At 39.1% G+C, this 12,285-nt stretch overlaps 1 protein-coding gene and 1 long non-coding RNA gene across 5 annotated transcripts in view; one reads left to right on the plus strand and one right to left on the minus strand.

Annotated features, from left to right (window-relative positions):
• The window catches only part of RAPGEF5 (Rap guanine nucleotide exchange factor 5), a 219,383-nt gene that overhangs the window by 83,008 nt on the left and 124,090 nt on the right, over nt 1-12,285 (minus strand). The window lies entirely within an intron of this gene.
• LOC125965317 (uncharacterized) lies at nt 1,537-10,952 on the plus strand. The gene is made up of 2 exons (XR_007479055.1): nt 1,537-6,595; nt 8,172-10,952. It is a non-coding gene; the product is annotated as an uncharacterized LOC125965317 (long non-coding RNA).

A 12,285-nucleotide genomic window follows, 5' to 3' on the forward strand; every position in this document is an offset into this window, starting at 1 on the left:
TTTCTTAACACTCTTTCTGGTCTAATATTTACATCAGTTTACTACAGTTCAGATCCTACACTTTGCTTCATACTCGACACTCCCCATGTGACCCTTGAGAGTTATTAAATCACACAGGTGTTATTGTTTTTTATCATAAAATCTTAAATTTTATTAAATCTTTCCCAGAAAGTATTCTAGATCCAGTATGCAAGTTCTTGGTTGATGACAAGATTGTGGGTGGGGATAGAGAGGAGAAGAGAAAGGCGAAATGGCAGGACAAGTTCCACTCTGATATCTGCTGCATGGGAACAGGGGCTTGGTCTGTCTTGTTCTCTGTGCTGTCCCTCCATCCAGAACAACACTGTCTGTTAAATGAATGAATGGCCTGGTGAATGGTGGGTGAGCAGACAGATTCTAGACATTGGGATGGCCCAAGATCAAGGACAGAGAGGTCGGCAAAGGCAAGGAGGAAGAGGTTCCAAGGGACTCAGTTCAGAGAGTAGGCTAGGGTAGAAAGGAGAAATTTCAAGAGTTAGTTAATGCCTTACAAGGCCCTAGTTTTGTGGCGGGGTTCCTGATTATCTGCAAGGGAGCAGTCAATATCCTTCAGCATCAGCAAGTCTAAAGTATAAACAAGATAAAACACCTGCAGCAACAAGCAAGGCGTGATGTCAGCCGTGGTCACGGGGTGAGGCTGCTGCACTCCGTCACTTCTGCAGCCCCTTGGTCCCAGATATGGTGGTTATTTCATTCTGCTAAGACTCAGAGGTACATACACTCTCCCTGGTTAGTGGGCCCACGGGAAAATGCAAAGGCTCGGCTGGGCTGGGAAGTCACTAAGACTTACCCCTTGGATTCAAAAAGCCTAGGTCAAAGGGCAACTGAGGGCACTGCCTTGTGCATATGTGATCTGACAGAGGCCTATTAGAAGGTAATTCAGAAGAAATGAGGATGCCTTCAAATTCTAAATTAGATCATTAAGCATTTCCTAACATACTGAGGTCACTGGAAAAAAACTTTGTCTATCAATACTTTGAACCTGTGAATTCCATCAATCCACAGCGTTCATGCAGACAGTTTGCACGATATGTTCACGACAGATTCGGCCACTTTGCAAAAAACTCAGATAACTTAGTGCTGGAAACAGCACTTATTTCCACTTCGCATTATTGGTATATCTTTTTTTTTTTAAACATCTGTATTGGAGTATAATTGTTTTACAATGGTGTGTTAGTTTCTGCTTTATAACAAAGTGAATCAGCTGTACATATTGGTATATCTTGATGGCCCTGAACATACAATACATATGTTACTTGAGATTTAAAACAACCAAAAAATCTGAAATCTTGCTTCTAGGAAATTTTACAGAAATGACAAATATAAATTTTAGAAATACCTTCTAGTTCCCAAGAATTCTTATATCATTGTGTGTGTGTATGTGTATATGTGTGTGACACACTTATGAAGTTATTCTGAAGGGAAAATATCAATATTGACACCTTCCTCAAGCAGCCTAAAGATGAGATGAAAACCTATGGCAAATTATGACTCGGACAAAGTTACTAGTTGCAGATATACTTGTCACCTGGGGTTTGACTAATTCACAGCAGCAGTTTTACAGAAGCCTTTAAAATCTGAGTAAAAAGAGGACAATATGGATTTTAACAGCAGCCCTTGATAGCCACCCCTGACTAGTTCCTATGGCATTGGCTTCTCCTCCCAAATTCCTCTTATAGGAAACATAGTTGTGTTTGGAAATGCGTCCTGATTAAGTAAAGATCTAATTTATAAATTGAAATAACTTGAGAAAGCTAGCTCTTAACTGTGAACAGACCCAGTGGAAATATTCTTCAAATTTAAAAAGTACTGGATCCATGAAATTGGCTAAGAGAGTACATCTTAAGTGTTCTCACCACACCCACACCCACACACCCACACACACACACACACACACACACACACACAAAATCTAACGTAATCACGTGAGGTATGCATATGTTAATTAGCTTGACTGCAGTAATCATTTTACAATGTATGCATATATCAAAACATCACATTGTACACCTTAAATATATATGACTTTTGTCAATCATACGTCAATAAAGCTGGAAAACAATTTTAAATTGAAAGTAAATAAAGTGTAAAGTAATACACTTAGAAAATGGGAATGCTTCAAGTCAAGGAACTCTTTCCAAGTCACTTTTGTGTGTATATAAATGTGCATTTACACGTGCGTGCTTGTGAATATGCGTGTGTGTGTGTGTGTGTGTGTGCACGTGCGTGCATGTGTAACTTTAGAGAGGGCAAGCAGTAATAAAAAGGGCAGCCTCAGTCCTTATACAAGTTATGGAATGAAAAATTCCTAGTTACCGTAGCAACTGCAAGATCACATGGCATGGAAGCAAGGAGATACAAAGCATCTTAAGTAAACACTCTTGTATTTTCATGTTTTGCACATTCCTTGGTGCTTTTAGAGAGGCACGCCTTAGGTCTCAGCAGGAACCATCTCAGAAATTTATTTCACAGTTTGAAACAAGATTGGGAGAAAGGTAGGACTGTGTCACTCTTGGTTTATTGCACAGCCACAGAAAGTTGGTGTTAAAACAGGTTAAGGGAATTTAAACTGCAATGGAATACTGGTACAATTATTTGAGAGACAAACAAAATTAGAAGGTAAAAAGGAAGAGAGAAGGTTAAAATAAGACAAAAATGAATTCGGTTGCAATGGAGTAGGTGTTTCTCCCTCTTTTTCTGGAGTGAAGGATGGATGTGCGGGAAGAGAGGAATGGATTGAAAAGAAATGGAAGTACTTTGATAATAAAGAACAGCAAAACAATCTTCTATTTTCCTGAATATTAATGTGCACTTGGGATGCCAAAGAGGATTGAAATCCTCATATACAAACCTGCCCCAGTAAGAGCCTTGCTTTGTAAACTATGACTCATTGAAGTTTGAAAGTTTGTGTCTACTCTTTACCAACTATGTATTCTCCCAAAAGCTTGTCCGTAGTTACAAACTGACTACTGTGATGAACCTCCCTGTCCTTTCTGCTTGTCATTTCCAGGTTAATTCCCCATGGTACAAAACCCTTCAATTTAAAACTTTAAATCTCCAATGAACCGGAATCCTGGAGATGAGATGAAAACCTTTGATCTGCAGAGATACAACTTTGGTTTTGCAGAGATTCGGTTTGAGTGCTTGAACTTGGGAAACATTTCAAATCACTCACAATTGTCCTCTTGACCGAATTCAGGCCCGCAAATATTGATTGAAAGCCTAGCGCTAGACACTGGGGGTAAAAGTTCAAATAAAACATGGAGATTACCCTCAAAGAGGAAATATTCTTTATGAGAGAGAAATGGGGGAGAGATATAAACTTGCATTTTTTAAAAAACAGTGGTTTGGAGCTAGGCTGTGCATAGTGGTTAATGAATTTAGCCAGTATAAATAAATAGACCCCTTTATTCTTATTTCTAGGAGTTCAAGGCAGAAAGATCTGGAAGTTTTTTTAATTTGTCATTATCTGGGAGTTTTATATCTCAGTCCTGCTCAGGACATTCTGAACTCAGAAAAACAATTCCAAATATTTAATGACATGACTTGAAATATGGTTTTAACACCCTGACAGCAGGGATACTTCTGGCAGGATGCTAGATCACCATCTGTCCATACCAACAGCATTTCACAAAAAGTAAATTTTTAGAAATTCTAGCCACAGGAGTACTTTTAGAACATAAAAGAACAGAATGATTATTGGCATTGATAGGCATAGTCAATCAGAGTAAAAGATGGCTATTCAAAACCTCCTGAATAATCAACTGGTATCCACTTTAAAATGGCAACATTTCCCCGCAAAGTGTTCAACACTCAGAAGTACGAATGCTGCTGAATTTGGGGGGGGGGGGGGCGGCGGGTCTTCAATTTAAGACAGGAATTTTAGAGCTAGAAGAAATCGTAGATGTCCAATCTACTACCCTTATAGATGAGAAAACTGAAGCTCAGAGAGGTAATATGACTGACTAAATTCATGCTCAATATATTTAATTTGTAGGGAGTTTGTTAACAGAATTTCAATTTATCAAGAATAAATAGATTTTTTAATGCTGGTAACAAAACAGTAAAAGTTTGAAAATATGAAAAAATTCGCATGTGATAACTGATCAAGAAACCTTACTTTTACATTACAAAAATAAATCCCAGCTATATGAAAGACCTGAGTGAAAAGTGCAACTCTAGAAGAAATAGAAGAAAATAAAATTGAGTATCTAGCCACAGAATTGGGAAGAACTCTCTGATTTTAAAGGTGATTTTTGAAATTAAAAAAACATGAATCAAGAGTTTTGCTCATATATATAAAAATAATAAGAAACAAACTCGGCAAAACTACATATAACAAATATTACAAAGATTAATGTCCTTAACATATAAAAAGCTTATTCAAATCAACAAGAAAAATCCCAATGGAAAAATGGGCAAAGGAGGTGAATAGATTATTTACAGAAGAAATATAACTGGATTGATATAAACTGCAAGTATTCAACCTCACTAGAAAAGAAATGTAAATTTGAACAATACTGGTCCTTGCCATCAGCCCGAGAAGAATACTTAGTTTCTCCTTCTAAGAATCGTAATAATCAATGTGGATGAGGGTATTACAAAATAAGTACTTTAATGTAGTGCTAATGTATGGGAAAATTGGAACAAGCTTTATGGAGCGTAGCTGAGCGAAAAACATAAAAGAGATTAATGCAGTTCATACCTGTGAGTAGTAATTACTCAGCTAGGAACTTATCCTTAAGAAATATAAATTTACATAAAGATTTTTTTAGAGATGTGCATCTCAGATCACTTATAACAGCAAAAATTTGAAAACCTATTTGCCCCCAAATGGGAAGAGTAAGTAAGTGAAGTATGTTACGGAAACGTAAGGAAAGCCTCATAATGTATACACTGATATAATTGGGAAAGCGAGAGGAAATCGTAGTTAGTTCTCACTAAATTTTTCTGTTCTTCCTTGTAGCTTTCTATGATTTCTAAATTCTCTACAAAAGGCACGTATTACTCTACTATTAGTAGAACAATTTTAAACAGTCTTTAACAGAAATGTGCTATAAATTCCTGCAAGTTGCCTGATGCCTTGTTCTGGACTGTCAAACACCTATAAACCTCAAGAATGAAGCTTGTTTTCAAAAACAAATTCAATCAGTAAAACAGGACAAGAACTATATACAATATTCTAATTAAAATATATTTTGTAACTAGAAAATGGGGAGAGAGGAAAATGGTAAACACCAACAATATGCAACTCTCTTTAGATATGAGATCTGTGGTATTTGCCATTTATGATTTGTGTCCTTACGTGGTCAGAACCCAGGAAGTAAAAGAGAGGATGTTTAATTTAGCAAATGCCTCACCAGAAGGCAAAGAAACAATTTTCTAGAAACAAACACCGTATTCAGAGTACACCCCTTACTTTCTTCTGTCTGCGTATCGCCCTTCTTCACTCTCGTGTCTTTGTTTTCTCATCTTTCTCCCTCACTAACAGTGGCTGGCTTGGGGGCTCAAATCATATCTTGTTCACTTATGTCTCTGTTCTACTGTGTGTGATGCCTGGTTCATCAGTGCTTAACAAATGCTTTTCTCAATGAATATAGGCAAGAATAAATCTTGGCCAAGTACTTTAAAAATCTGCTCTATATATGAAAAGGAGAAAGTTCTACTGAAATTAAAAATTATTTAGGCCCTAGACAAAGTCAACTTTATGTGCCATGGCTGAATACCCACTACTGGTAGCAGCAAGCTAAACAGCTCTCTGGCTGTCTCCATCTTCATCTAGTAGGATTCTTTCTAATCATCTGTATGAGCTCAAACACAGGAATCTGAAATAAACTTCTAATGATGGAGAAGCTAAGTGTCTGATTGATGAGGGATGCTGGTGTCTGTCTGAAGACCTCACTGCAGTTAGCTAAGTGAATGAATTCCCCGGAGTCGGTGGGTCACCATATCCAGCTAGGGAATGCACAGTTAATTCCCTCTGAGTCTTCCATAGGCCTGTGCTACCTAACTCTTCTTTTCTTTCTAGGGTCCCCCAGACCGGGAGGTCTGCAGTTGCCATGCTCCATCACTCAGAAGGAAAAGACACCATTCGTGGCTTTTCTTCTGGATTGGAGCCCTCTCAAAACTTAGGTTTAGGCCAAAATGGGGTCAACAAAACTCACTACACTCTTCCCCGGAGATTCTGGCATAGCCAGGTGTGGTACATAAAAACAGAAGTCAGAGCTCAGATGCAGAAACGGCAAACCACAGAGGCTGGGGCCAGGGGAATAAGCAGCTGCAGATGTTGACTACACCTAGGGCCAGTCAGATCTTTATTAAGAAGGATTTTTCCAGGGTGTGGCGAACTTTTCTCAGGTCTCTGCACATCTCCTCCATATGCCAAGATTATGAATAACACTGAAGGACAGGAATTGGAGATATACTGACTTGGCACAGAAGTGGGGTCTACTTAAAATTGGGATACAAGTCAGATGAGACTGACAAATTACAATGGAAACGGCATTTACCAGTTCAACGAGTCATGAAAGTTGTCTGCCCGCAAGCATCTGGCATTCAGGTATATTCCTTAAAAGACAATCAGAATAAAATTGGCTCTCTACTTTATTCCAAAGTTTCTTCTCTTGGATTTTAAGGGTTAGTTAGAATTCTGTCTCATCTAAGCTCAAAAGCTTCCCTTGTCCACCTCGGTGTACCCCTTAACCTCGAACTTGTAGGTAGAAATCAGCACCAACTTGGGCCATGCGTGCTCTGTCCCTGCCATTCTATATCCTGTAGTTCTATTCATGTACATCTTTTAAAATTCCAGTCATACAAATTACGAGAGGAGACAGTATTATCTCCATGCCTTCAATTACCCTCTCGGTTCCCATGATTTTAGAGTTACACCTGAGTATTGTTTTAACACGGAGATCATTTTTAGATCTGTGCTTCCCTATGAGTGTTTAATGAGAAGCACTGAATGCTCCCATTTATTTTTGTTGACAAAACTGTACCTGTGTTCAGGACTTGCTGTGTTAATTTTCTGATGGGATAAGTGCTAATTAGTAGGAGAGAAGTAGTTCAGCAGAAATGCTTTATTGGAGCAAGGGTCATTTCCGTCAGGCTAGTCTCCATTAGAGTCCCACAACATATACCTTCAGAAACACAAAGAGTTAAAAGCACAAAGACTGAGTTACACCTTTCCCTAACAAACCTGAAGGATCTCCGATAATGACTATTTTAATTAATGATCTTTTGCTTCTGATAACAGAGGCTAAAAGGTACACATTTTACGAGAAGAATATTATCAATGGAAATATTTCAAAATCTTCTTGTGATTAATGAACTTCCGACAGAATTAATGGAGTGTAAAGTACTTATTGCCCATTTCAGAGGATACTCTTTATAATCCTGTTTAGCAGGTACCAGTTTCTGGGTGAAACTTTTTCTTACCTAATGAAGACACATCACATCAAAAAAGTTCTTTCCAATGCCTATGATTCTCATAGGAAAACTCCAGGATACTCAGATTGATTGCAAAAAATAACACATCATCACAATCCCCCGACCTGTAGTAACAGTAAGTTCACCGAGCAGGGAGAAAGTGATAGCATCCATCAACCATAAAATTCAGTTTGGGATTTTATTATGCATTGTACCATTTGGGGGTCATTAGAATGCTTTATGCACAAGAGTATCAATATAAACCTTGTTTTGCCTCTATAAATCCTACCCAAGGCAAGATCAAGCAAGGTTTAACAAGTCATCCGTGTGATTTTGATCTCACAGGGTCAAATTTTACCTGGACACCTTCCACCCCACTGCTACTGGGAGGTCACTAAGATATGCTTCTGTGACTCACTAAGTTTTCAAGAGACCTTCCTTAGAGATCCCTACCCCCGAGCCACTTCCTGCTCGTCTTAACTGTGGTTCACTCCCTCTGTTTATTTCTTGGATCTGGAGGAGCCCCTGATCCTTTATCCTGACTCAGCTCACCTCAATCATGCCCAGCCATTCCTGGAACCTGAACAAAGAGGATACTTACAAGGCTTTGTTAAAATTGTTGAGCCTTGTTCACTTAGTTACGTAGGAATGTACAATAAATGAACAGACATGTCATATCTTATTTCTCCTTTTTTTTTTTTAAAATACAGGAGGGAAAGATTGGAAAAGAAAAAAAGAAAGAAAAAAGCCACAAAAACCTATCCCAGGTAAACCTAAGTGTGACAGCATTAACTTCTACAGACCCAAACAAGTCTTATTTTGCTACAGTAATGGAGTGGGTGATTTTTTTTTAAATTAAAGACAAATTTTTATGTAACGACAAATAAGAACATGGTCATGTTTTAAGTAAAATACGGGTATTTAACATGATTTATTAGAAAAATATGTACTGTACATTTACCCACAGTCTGTTATGTTCTGTTACGATATTTTCAGCAATCTTCTATTTTTGCCATCTTAGAACAACATCTAGCGCTGCTGTATGCCAGATGGAATTTTTCCTTTCCACCCACTTCCCAATGCAAAAGGAAAAAAAGGTTCTTTGCATCCCACATGGAAATCTTTTATAAATTTCTTTTCCTCATCTTTACCAACTGAAGTATCTGAATCTCTCAGAAATCATCAAACTCTGGCTGAATCAATGTGCAGCAAATATCGTGCAGCAGAGTAAGTACATTTAATGTGAACATACATGCCTGCGGGGTGTTAATTAACAGAGAGTATTCACATTACATGCAAGTTCAAAATTCATTTCTATAAAAGCAGAACTGAATCAAAGTCAACTTTTTCAAGAAAAATGATGATGTAGTATATTTAAATAAGTAAGAGTAGAGCTATCATTGGACATTGTCTTCACAGCAAAGCTTTACTGTTTATGCTGGTTCCTGTTTTATGTAGTAAAATCAAGAGAGGACTATAAGGAAAGGAGAGTCAGAAAGCTTTGAAAGGAGTGCGCGTGACCCATTCTTTGCTAGCAAACCCATCCCCACACGGCAGCAGAGGAATCTCAAAAATTCACATCTAATCATCTTTCTCTCTCTTGTTTACATTCTTCACAAAAGCTCTGTATGGCTCTTAGCACGCCGTTTTTGGCTAGGCCTTTAGGTAATGCCTTGCATCCTCTGGCCCTCCCCGCCCTCTGACCCCCTGGCTTCAGCCACTAGTTCTGCCTGCAGGGCTGCATCCTCCTCTCTCTGCATCAGGCCCTTCCTGTCCTCACCCATGCTCGCTCTCCTCTGCCTGGGATGCCCATTCTTCCTCACTTCTCCTGGTAGCTCTTCTGACTCTTCTCTTCTCTTCTTTCCCTTCCTCAGGGACACATGCTTGTCTCCCTAGACCAGCTGAGCTCCCTGTGACAAGCTTCCACAGCACCCTGGAACTTAGCATGCAGGTTAACTGTGAACTCAGCCTCTGAATTTCCTGCAGTGTTATCTCCCCAAAAGCAGTGATGTATCAGGGCAGTCTTTGGGGAATCAAGGCACAATGTATGTTGGTACCTATGTCTCCATACTCCTTGATGTCTCCATGTTTTACTTCTCTGAGCCTCAGTGGCACACAGTTGTCATGAAGTACTGTCCATCTCTCTGTGAAGGACTGTCCATCTGTCTGTGCATCTTTTCTCTACCCTTTTGTCTTAAAGCACCCATTATAAATTCAAATGAAACCAAACCACCAAAGATTTCTAGTGTTACCTGATCAGACAACAACCTACAAAGTATTAATATTGCTATATTAATGCAGACCAGGCCTTGATAGGGGTAGAGAAAAAAAGAATATAAGGTTGCCAGGGGTCTGGAGTGAGGTACACCACTGAGAGGAACAAAAGTCAAGGAAAAATAACCTATTTTTCAATATTTCTCCTTAAAGATTTCTTAGACATACTAAAGATGATATGGCTATTTTATTTTTACAAGTAGAGGAAATGAATAAACCTGGGGAGCAGCATCTGTACCACAGGGAATCCAAGATCCACTGAGAATATGGCTTTGATAAATCAAACTAACTGAGACAGAATCCATTTTCTTAACCGGGCCTTTAAAAAAGAAACTTGAATATTTTCAGAAAAATAAATGAGTATCATAAGGACAAGTCCCTCTCCGCTTAAAATGTTAAAAACGTTAAAAACTGAAACTAATATTTTTAAAATGTTGAGACTTGCAGTGGGCTTTCTGTGAGAACCTAGAAATCCAGCTAATGGGCAGATGGCCCCCCAGGCGGCATGAGCACAGCACTGATGTCCACCGGCTGCCGTTTTTCCGGAAGGAAAAAAACGAAACCAAAGCAGAATTTAAAGTGAACCAAACTTGTAAACCTTGCTTTTGAAAACAGAGAACTTCTTTTTGGATTGCTGCCACTGTGGATAGGTCTACCAGAGGTATTTCCCTCTCCCTGAAGGCCTGGGAAATGTGTGGTTCACTTGTTTTCCAAGTGTGAATTTGTTTCTCCAGCTAGACTGTAAACTTCTTGGAGGCAAGACCTATCTTCTATCACTTTCGTGGTTACTCTGTGACCAAATGAATCCAGATTAAAAATGAACTAAAACAACTCACTTAAGGATGCCTATTTCCTCTAAAAACGTATGTATGTTAGTACCAAACCAACACAAAGTCGGGATTTTGTCATTAAGAAAAATACATGGTTTCTACACAGAATTTCTCAGCAGTGGGCAACTTAATATTATGACTTGCCTAATACATTTGAATTCTGGCTTTCAATACTAAGCAATAATGTTATAACATTCTATTTGTCTTTAGTTTCCTGGTTAAACTAAATTACTGGTGAACTTCAAATAATGCCATGATTGGTCTTAACTTTACTCGCTTAGATGTATAATGCAAGTTTGAATAGAGAATGATAAAACCATTTCCTTTTAGTATTTCACGCAGAGTATAAAGAGGGCTTTCACTTTATATTAAGCTGCTTTTTCTTTTAAGCAACAGACCAAATGAAATGCAGAGACCAACTTCTAGTGTGTGCAATAAGAGTAGCGGTAGCCAGAATACTCCAACCCACTTCTGCCCTAGTAATCCACAACCAGCAAACCCTTTGACGCAAGCAGGAGTCCAGGATGAGGCTGCAGGAAACAGGGGAAAGGAAATTCCGGTTGAAGTTGAGAGATAGGGACCCTACCCTGGCAGCCGACTATGCCAAGATTCATTTTCAGAACGTGTAAAATCCCCTTCCCACCCATATTTCATGAGTGAATTGGAAAAGGGGAAGGAAGTAGGGTGGGTCCCCAGACATAACAAAGGAACTGAAGAAAGCAGGGTGGGGAGAGGGAGGGATACAGACAGGGTCCCCAGGGAAAGCATCACTTAGCACGGCTCTCACATACGTTTTACAGACCTTCATTTCTGCAGTTTGGAAATTAGGAAGTCAAGTTCAGGAGCTGCTTGTTAGTATTTCTACTCTACAGGTTAATACACTACAAAGCATAAACGACATTTCAGGAAAAACTGAGTTTCGGTTTTCTGGTAAACAGTGCGGCGGTATGCCATTAAACAGCACCCACATCTAGATGTATACTTTAATCCAGCTATTTCACAGATACTAAATGTGAACAGTTTATACACTTTAAAAAGTTAGGACTCAAAATAAGCTAGTAGCTTCGCATTCCCTTTTCATTTTTCCTTCCCACACTTCACCACCACCATCCCTTCAATATGTAGCCGTCTGTCTGTCTTTCCTTCAGGGCTGTCCTCCTAGTGGTGCCTCTTTCTCAGGACTATCATGATTCTTGTCATCTCAGCTTCCTGTCCTCCTACCAGGCCTCCCTCCGGTGATGACAGCTGAGAGAAGATGCCACCCAGGGGCAGTCAGACTTGAGTTCACACTTACCCCAGCTCTGCTTAATCACTCAACAGCCTCAGCTTTCTGACTCATCACACTGAAATAATATCGTTTACCTCACAGAAGGGCCCCCTCATCCTACTTTCTTACGAAAAGTAACAAAACAAGTCAATGCCTCTTCATTATTTCTAGAATGAAGTGAAACGTCTCAGCCCTCAAAATCCTCCACAGTCTGGTCCCAATCTCATTTCTCACTAACTTTTCCATCTCCTGAATCCTTGTCACCATCTCCCTTACCCCCATTCTTGGTACCCTGGTGACAGAATGGTTTCGCTTTCCAAAAAATTGTATTTTTAGATATTTCTGTGCATTTTCTAATGCTATTCTTTCCTCCAGGAATGCTCTTCTTCAGTTTGGATTGTTTAAATCCAACCTAAAACCTACTTTAAAGTCCACATCAAACTCAACCTCTGC

This window comes from Orcinus orca, chromosome 9 (assembly GCF_937001465.1).
Source record: "Orcinus orca chromosome 9, mOrcOrc1.1, whole genome shotgun sequence".
Taxonomy (NCBI): Eukaryota; Metazoa; Chordata; class Mammalia; order Artiodactyla; family Delphinidae; genus Orcinus; species Orcinus orca.